This window comes from Branchiostoma lanceolatum, chromosome 5, assembly GCF_035083965.1.
Source record: "Branchiostoma lanceolatum isolate klBraLanc5 chromosome 5, klBraLanc5.hap2, whole genome shotgun sequence".
In the NCBI taxonomy this organism is placed as follows: domain Eukaryota; kingdom Metazoa; phylum Chordata; class Leptocardii; order Amphioxiformes; family Branchiostomatidae; genus Branchiostoma; species Branchiostoma lanceolatum.
Genome location: NC_089726.1, coordinates 24,393,793 through 24,403,520, shown reverse-complemented (window position 1 = coordinate 24,403,520; position 9,728 = coordinate 24,393,793). Strand labels below are relative to the sequence as shown.

The following is a 9,728-nucleotide window of genomic DNA, read 5'->3' as shown; positions in this document are numbered from 1 at the left end:
AAAATATAGGAAAATGCAGGAGAATTCACGTTTCCTGTCGGCTTGCAAATTGGACGGATGTCCCCTTATCTTTACGTCTCCCCTTATTGGCTACCGCTCTTACCCCCCACTTGTCCTCACTCCCTAACCTCATTCGTCGCTATCACTTCTAGCGTACGGTTGGGTTTTTTGTTGGCACCTTCGATTGTGCTTTTACCGCCCCGAGGATTACCCTACGTTGCCATGCCTAGGGCTCAGCGCGTTACACGCTCTCGTACCCGCAGCAGGGCCGCCTCTAGGTCGGCTTCGCGATCGTTCGCCACGCAGACACCGGCGGCTGCCAGCGCTTCTGCAGCATCCCGTTTGGCTACCACCGCTTCGACAAGCTCAGCTCCCGACGACTCCGACCCAGGCCCGGAGACACCACCGGCGGCTCCGAGCCATACCCCGCGTTGTTTTCGGTCCACCCCCTCCAAGATGCGAACCAGGCCCCTCTTGACGCTCGACCCCACCTGAAGACGCTGACCCGGTGATGGCGGTACTGTCCCGCATGGAGAGGCGTCAGGCTGCTGTTGACCAGCGACTGGAGTCCTTGCAAACCGAGGTCCGTGCGCGAGGCACGGGCAGACGCCCACCTCCAGCAGAACCTGGGCCCGCGAAGGTAACAAGAGGAACTACAACTTCAACGTCAACCTGCGCGAGCAGCTGACCACGGCTAAGCTCATCCGCTCCCCGGAGGAAAAGAACGACCTACTGGACCAGGCGATTGGTGAGTTGGATACTAGAAATCGTGATATCATTCTAGCAGACAAGGTTTTGTGGGCGGCTGTGGACCGCTTCCATTCTAATAATGAAGTCACTTTTTCTTCTAGAGATGAGGAGTCACGCTGGACAAGGCAGTCGAGGAGGAACGTCGGCGTTTCTCCTCTGCCCCTACCCGCCCTTCTCATAACCGCCCAACTTCTACAGTCTCTAGACCCCCCTCTGGCCCCCCTTCACAGGATTTTCGCTCTCCACGAGGACCCGGCCATGCCGGCTGCTTCACTTGCGGCGACACGTCTCACAGAGCCAAAGACTGCCCCAAGTTTGGCAGCAAGTAATCCGCCTTTCTTCCCACAGGATTTCCTCCCCAGCAGTCTATCCTGTGCCCATTCTGATATCCCTTTCACCCAGTCCTTAGAACCTTTTGATGACTTTGTTGTACCAGAGCTAACTCCCGCCATTTCTTCTGGCCCCAACACCTTATACCCCATTGTTTCTTGTACGTCGGCTTCGTTTGACCCCCCTGATGATGACACGCACATCCTTTATGAACAGGATGCCGACCACCCACAAGTCTGTGGGCGGTTACGAGAACATCTGGACAAGTGGCGCTCCATTGGCGCCAGTCCCTTTGTCCTCCGCATCATCCAACACGGTTTTTGTCTCCCGTTTTTACAACTTCCACCTAATAAAACATTCCCTAATCAACAGTCCTGTCACACACACAGCGCCTTTGTCGACTCTGCCATCCAAGAACTACTGACCGTGGGAAGCATTTTGGAAGTTCCAACCAGAGACCACCTGCGTCTCTGCAGCCCCCTCAAGGTCGTCCCTAAAAAGGGCGGCAAACTTCGCCTCATCATCAATCTGCATTTCCTTAACACACATTTAGCTAAGTTTAAATTTCCTTTGGTGGCCTCCCATGTCTAATCGATCTTTTCCACAAAGGTGACTGGTTCTTCAATTTTGACCTGAAGAATGGTTATCATCACATAGATATAGCAGATTACCATATACCTTATTTAGGCTTCACCTGGTCCAACCGTTTCTTTATGTTTGCCTTATTGCCCTTTGGCCTCTCTCCAGCCCCTTACGTCTTCACCAAAATTATGCGCCCAGTAGTGGCTCACTGGAGAGGTCAAGGGTTTCGTTGCTTTATGTATTTAGATGATGGCTCAGGTGCAGATGGTTCATTTCAGGGATGCGCCCACATGGCCGCAACCATGCGGCAAGACTTAGCAGACTTGGGGCTATTAGCCCACCAAGCCCCCCCCCCCCTAAGAGCTACTGTATTCCCCGCATGAGTGGCGAGCCGATGCGAACTTTTTTCCGCTCTCATCACTAACGCAATCTCCTCTTCCGACAGCATCTCGGCACGGTCTGTTGCACGCATAACGAATGAATGAATAAACTTTATTTGCTTTCTGCCAACAATTGGCTCTTGCAACAAATTTGTACACAGAATAAAAAAGATAATCACAACTGATCAACATTAACATCACAGTAAATAAATAAACGAACGTAAAGCATGAAACACAAATTCAACACAGTACAAAATACAGAATAACAAATGAGCAAAATGAAATAACACTTGAAAAGTTTTGTCATTACTAACAAAAATTAAAAGCTGTTACACCCAGTAAAGTAATGGTAAATTAATTAATACTAAATCATAAAACCAACACTGCACAAAATGGCCTCGTATCCCGGCGTATACGTACAGGGATTCCTCCGGAAATATTCCATATCCCGGTGCGGATTTAGCGTATCCGTTAAAACTAACGGAAACGCTAAATCCGCACCGGGATATGGAATATTTCCGGAGGAATCCCTGTACGTATACGCCGGGATACGAGGCCATTTCGTGCAGTGCAAGGTCAAAATAACATAACATAATCAAATCAACAATAGAGTAATCGTGTCATAAAACATAAAGAGATTAAATGGACATGTCAGATGTGCTGTGTAAACTGCTGATGTGTTGGTGTCTTATGGCGAAAGCAAAGTAAGCATATTTTCCAAGGCGTCTAATTACATCAGTAGAGGGCCCCCCCCATCAACTCAGTAAACTTGTGTGGATTTGGCTGCTTGACATAATAATAGGGTAACAACATGGCTCTTAATCTTTTGAGAAAAGGGCATTCCATAACGAAATGGTACTCGTCCTTAATAACTCCCTCATCACATAATGGGCATAACCTGTTCTGTTTATTGATATTTGAGTGACGTCCTACCTCTATTCTTAGTGTGTTGGCTGAGCATCTCAGCTGCGCGAGCGCTTTCCTATATTTAAAGACATTGATAATACTTAAATATCTTTCTGTACAGAATCTGTCTTTGATTTCACCATATGTTTTCAGCCTATTTGAAGTTTCCAATTGATCATTCCATAGTTGTATTGCATAACGTTTAGTCCTTTTCTTAAATACTCCAATAAATTCATCTTTGTTCCCAACTCCTTGGTTAAACCATGCTTCCTGCATGCCATGTGCAATCAATAACTGTTTAACCTCACTTACCCAGGATTTCCTATCCACCTGGTCCAGGTCATATAATAGTTTATAGCATTTCTTAGTATATCTGTTATTATTTAATTCTAACACTTTAACCCAAAACTTAATAATTCTAATGTGTCTGAGGGTGCTCAGTGGATATCTACCCAGTTCCCCCAATACTGCAATGTTTGGTGTGGATTGTCCAAGACCTAGGTAAAACTTACAAAATTTGTTATGAACTATATCTAATTGTTTACAAGGGTGAAAACCCCATATTTCACTTCCGTACATCATGATAGGAAGAATCATAGTGTCAAACATTTTAAAAACTAGTTGTGGTGGTAACACTCCAAATTTATGAATCCTCTTTTTTAATATGAAAATTGCTTTAGAAGCCTGACCTGCAAGAGTCTCCTGTGCTTTAAACCAATTACCACTTGATGAGATTATTATACCTAAGTATTTGTAGGTGCTTACTACCTCTACTTTACTCCCAGCATAAAACCATCTCTCAGTCCGTCTAAGTTTCCCCCCATTTCGAAACACCATTACTTTAGTCTTAACTAAATTTACTGTTAACTGCCATTTGTTACAATATGTGTTTAATGCATTTAAGACCCTTTGGAGGCCTATTACTGAGTCAGCGCACAGTGCTAAGTCGTCTGCAAACATCAAGCTTACAATTTCCACATCTCCTACTTGTATACCTCTGCACCCGCTTTGTATCAAATGGTCGTCTAAATCTCTTACAAAGAATGCAAATAGGAAAGGTGATAAGATACAGCCCTGGCGTACTCCCTTGTTACATCTAAACATATCACTTAACTGATTCTTAACTCTGACACATGATTTTACTTCCTGATATAAGGATTGCACAAGTTTCACCATTTTGCTACTTACTCCCCCCTGTAGCAATTTCCACCACAAGTACACTCTATTTACACTATCAAATGCTTTGGAGAAATCAACAAATGCACAGTAAAAACGTCCACGTGGCCTTGTAAGGTATTTGTGTATCAGAGAATTTAAACAGAACAGGTTATCAAGCACACCATATCCTTTTCTGAAACCCATTTGAGATTCCACCAACTTGCCTTCTACTTGAGCCTAGTTGTTAAGTCTATTCCCCAAGATTGTAAGGAATATTTTACCAAACACTGATAATAAGGTTATGCTTCTGTAATTTGCTGCATCATCTTTACAGCCAGATTTAAACAGTGGCTGTATAATACCTATTGTCCACTGTTGTGGTATAACTCCTAGTGTAAAACACTTATTAAACAGTGACTTCAGTTAAGGCAAAAGTGCTCTCACGAAAGAACTCTGGTAAAAGGTTGTCTATGCCTGGTGCCTTGTTTGTTTTTAGGTTTCTAACGCTATCTAAAATTTCGTCTTCTGTTATTTCTGCGTCTAAACTATTTCTACCCTGGTCTTCGTTATACAACATGTGCTCAATAAGCTCGCTCATATTGCTGTGTTCCTCATGTGTGTAGTCTTCTTCACTCCCATTATATAACTCTTCAAAATAATTTGCAAACTCTTGCTCACTTATATTTCCAATGCTAACGCATAACAGGGAATCTTGTGTCGATGAGTTTAGCCCTTGGTCCTGTCGCACGATTATGGACAAGGAGCCTGTACTCTTTCATTTCCAGCGCACCCACATGGGATTCCCGACATCGCCTACCACAAGCGGCGAAGGACGAACTCCATTTTTGGAGAGACAATTTCTTTCGTGTACTAGGTTACCCGATTTAGACCCCATCTCCTTCAGTTGATATTATCACTTACTCTGACGCCAGTAATCACGCCTGGGGTGGTTTTACTGTAACTCTCGGATCAACCCATACGGCGAGGGGCAACTGGGAACGGCCACAAGCTCCACTTACAGGGAACTTCTCGGTACCAGACTGGTACTCCAATCACTTATCCACCTTCTCCCAAATAAGCAGCTTCTCCACCGAACCGATAACCAAAACGTTGCCCGTATACTCTCCGGGGGTAGCCGAGTTCCACACCTGCAAGAAGAAGCTGTCACAATATACACTTTATATTCCCAACACCACATTCATTTGACTCCAGATTGGATACCCCGAGACAGGAACGAACAAGCCGACTACTTGTCTAAGATCTTTGACTTAGACGACTACAAGCTGAGCGTGTCTGTCTTCCAGACGCTTCACATACTGTGGGGTCCGTTTACGTACGACCGTTTCGCCATTAGCTTTTCTGCCCAATTGACACCCTTTTCATCCAGGTGGTGGAACCCACAAGCCGACTCGGTTAATGCCTTCACGTCGTCTTGGACTCTTCACACAAACTGGATCTTTCCTCCCCCTCGTCTAATCCCGAAAGTTCTCTCCAAGGTTAACCAGGACGCCTGCTGTGGAACGCTTATCACACCATTCTGGCGCTCGGCCGCTTGGTGGCCACTCCTCTGCCCTGACGGACGAAATCTGTCTGCCACCTTTCTCAACTGGACAGACCTCCCACCTGGCCCCGACCTCCTGAGTGGTGCTCCCTCAAATTCCGCATTTGCCCGTGTTCCCCTTGGGTTCCGACTTTTGGCACTACGCTTCTGCCTGTGCGGATTGTGCCAACCATGCCCACCCTTGCAATCCCCCCTTGTAACCAAACCTTGTTTTATCCCCGGTGTACTCCCTTGATCTCCCCTCCCCTCCCCTCCCCCCCTACTTCGGTTTGAGTTTGTTCTGTCTCGCCTCCTTCCCCCCCACACCCTTCCACCCCGACAGTGACGCGACACCGTCCATCCTCTCACCCCAAATGTGTTTGGTCACTGATAAATTACTTTCTAACTCCTCTCGCTTAGGGAGTGTAGTTCGCAGTGTCCTCTCGCTGTTGGGTTTACCCGTCCCCACCGCCAAGGGCTAACCTTCCCCATGGGCGGTCGGACGGAGTTCGACACCTGACTCCTTGCCCGATGTTGAATTCCTGACAAACAACCGTGGATCGTACTTCACACCACGTCGGACCTCCAATCGTGACTTCATCATCTTCACGCCCTGTGTGGGTGTGCGACCCCGACACCCTGACATCTCGTCTCTTGTGTAGACACGTGCATAATTACATCGGCTTCACGCTCCGTGTGGTCGCGTGCCAACCTAACACCTGACTGCCCGTCCCCCGTGTGGACGCGTGCCAACCTAACACCTGACTGCCCGTCCCCCGTGTGGACGCGTGCCAACCTAACACCTGACTGCCCGTCCCCCGTGTGGACGCGTGCCAACCTAACACCTGACTGCCCGTCCCCCGTGTGGACGTATCGGTGCTACCACCTGACCCCACGTCCCCTGTGTGGACGTGTGCGATCTTACTACCTGACCTCACGTCCCCCGAGTGGACGCCTGCGGTTCTCCAACATGATTTCAACGTCCCCCGTGTGGACGCGTGCCTTTCTACCATCTGCCCTCACGTCCCCTGTGCGGACGCGTGTATCTCGACTCCCCGACTTCACGTCCAGCGTACTCCTGATCCACTTCCACCGAGTCGACGCGGGTGACTAGACGATTGTTACCCTCCGCCGTTCGTCCACTTAAGACTACCATCTATTACGTGCCCTACAGACCCATTGGACGTCGTTCCTGAGCGGCTGCTAGTTTGGACTGTCGTCTCACATGTTGTATTTACGCTCTACACGACCCGGCGGTATGCCATCGTTACTGACTGTTACCATCAAACAACCCTTCAACTTAACTTCCTGTGTTACGGACATTCTCACTTGGAACTGTCAGTATTGGTTATTTAGAAGATGTTTACCTTCGTTACTCGTTAGAAGGGTGTTTACCTTCGTGTTGACTCACCTAGCTACTTAGCGTCACGTTGCAGCACTGTTAGTACTGTTATAGTTTTATTGCTTAAACTGTGTTAACCAACCATTGGGTCCTCTCTGCGTGTTATCACCTACGACTTCTGTACGTGAGCCCCGGACCTTCTTTACCGTTGGATGAGTTTGCAGTGCTTACTTAGTAGATTGTTATTTTCACCTTGAATTAACTAGTTACTTAGCGTTACTTTGCAGCACTGTTAGCTGCCCTTATAGTTTTATATTCTTACCTTGAACTTATCTACACTTAAGTTATCTCAACTTGTTGTTACCACGTACTGGAAGCTAACGCCGTGTTGTTACCAACAAGCTTGGCCCTTTTTGTTTTGTCTTGTTAGAACCCAGCTTGTTCTTGTTATTGTGGTCCCTACCATAACTCGCCCTCGAGGGAACTCGTCTTATATTGTTATCCTTTACTATGTCCTTACTCCCAGGACGGGCGACCTCCTCTCTCTCTAATCCTAACTCTTCCACACCCCCACACATTCCTTCCGCCCTCTCCAGCCATCGCCTCCTCCCGCCCCTACCCTGAACTCCAGGACTTGACAGACCCAGAGCTTCGCAGTCTGGCCTCCAGTCTACCTTCCATCATCATCGCCGACAGAGCTCCCAGCACCATCAAGAAGTACGTTAGATATTTCCGCAGCTGGGAACTTTTCGCCTTCTCCAAGGGACTACCATCCCTCCCAGCCCACGGTCCGCATCTGGCCCTGTACCTGCTTAAACTCTTGCAAGCTTCTCGTTCAGCCGCGCCACTGGAAGCCGTAACCTTCGCCGTCGCCTGGGCGCATCGTAAAGCTGGCCACCCGTCACCTCACACCCACCCTCTACCATCACAAGTCCTACAAGCTGCCAAGCGAATCCTCGCGAGACCGGCCTCCGAGAAGCTGCCCCTGACTCCATGCAACATCCGACAGCTGTGTACCACTTACACCTCACCTTCAACGAACATTGATTCCTTACAGACACTCACTCTGCCTCATTGTCGTCGGCTTTTCCGGGTTTCTACGCTGGGACGACTTGAGCCAACTGCATGTAGACGGCGTGAGTTTCTGCGAAGGCTACGCTGCCCTCTTCCTTGAGAAACGCAAAAACGACCAGTTCAGAGAAGGTCACTGGATCTGCATTGCCGCAACAGACTCTGTCTCCTGCCCTGTCTCTCTACTCAAACGTTTCCTCAAGTCCTCCAACTCCTCCGGCCACATCAAGCTTTTCCGTAGGGTTGCTAACCACAATGGCAACCTCTTCCTACGGCGAGATCCTATGTCTTACACTTGGGTTCGAGAAAAAGTCCTCGCCATGCTGTCAACCATCGGTTTGGACTCCACCAAATACGGTCTACACAGCCTTCGTTCGGGTGGTGCAAGCACTGCAGCAGCCATGGGTGTCTCAGACCGGCTTATCGCGCATCATGGTGGTTGGCGAAGTGTGGAAGCAAGGGAAGGTTACATTCTGGAGACCAAGTCCGCAGTCCTTGGAGTATCGCTTTCCCTCGGTCTTTGACCTCCCAGCTCCCACATCGACCCCTTTCAACCCCCTTACTCCTATCCTTTTTTCTTCGTGACGTGCGCACGACTATCCTATAACATGTCTGTCCAGTTAAACTAGGAGAATATAGCAGAAAACGGGACGATATAGGCAAAAGAAGAATACAGCAGAAAGCAGGAGTATATAGGAGAAAACTAGGGAATATTAATATCTAAGGTGCTAATTTTCTGTTCTCTTTTTTGTCTATTGTGTTTATAAATTAAACAGAAAAATAAACTTTAAAAACATGAAGTCGTTCTTTAGGGAAGGTCGGAAAGTTATATTGTTTCAAGAACAACATGGCCTGCACATTTACTTGTCATTGCAATTAGTGCAGTAATGATAAACCCTTTGTATCTCCCAAACGCCGTAAAGACAGACCCGTCAACTCAATAATCGCAAAGAGCCGAGTTTGCATGTGATACTCCGAAGCCCCGACAAACTGAAACAGGGACGTCTTACAGATTTCGAACGTTGTCTCATTTTAGAACAAGATGACACTAACTTTGTGGCAAAGGACATTCTTGCACTGTACAACAAAATATTTGAAAACCTCACGATTGATAACATTTCAAGTACTGTAATTCTTGATTTGTTAGCTGTAACTTAATTTTAGCTGATTTAACTGTCACTAGTCAACCGCTAAAATTTCATCATCGCTAATATTTGATCACTAATATTTGAGACAGTAATGTTTGTTCAAACCGTTAAAATTAAGTGCAGTGACCTACTCCATTTTCCCCAAACCGCCATATTTTCCTGCCGCTATATTAAAGTGATTTACAGTATCTTAAGATTGAGGCAATTTTCTTTAGCACAGATGACCTCATTTCTAAGTAGAACGAAGAGCGAGGTAGAATTGCTTGGCGTATGATGCCATCCAATCAGCAGCCCTCTGTATGGCGCCAGTTAAATTTACAGTATATGACGTCAACACCAAAGTTCTAGCGTGAAGGGAACTTTAAAAAGATAAGCGGTTGTCGCCCAGACCATTGTTGTACTTGATATTATAATTTCAAATGATATGCATAATGAGGTAGGCTGTTTGTTTGGTATTATATTCTCTTAGATTTTTTAGCAGTTTTATGATAGTGTACGTTTTTCTACATATCAATAATTCA

At 46.9% G+C, this 9,728-nt stretch overlaps 1 pseudogene; it reads left to right on the top strand.

Moving 5' to 3' along the window:
* Window positions 1-1,649: 1,649 nt before the first annotated feature.
* Window positions 1,650-9,016, top strand: LOC136435983 (uncharacterized; annotated as a pseudogene).
* Window positions 9,017-9,728: the final 712 nt, after the last annotated feature.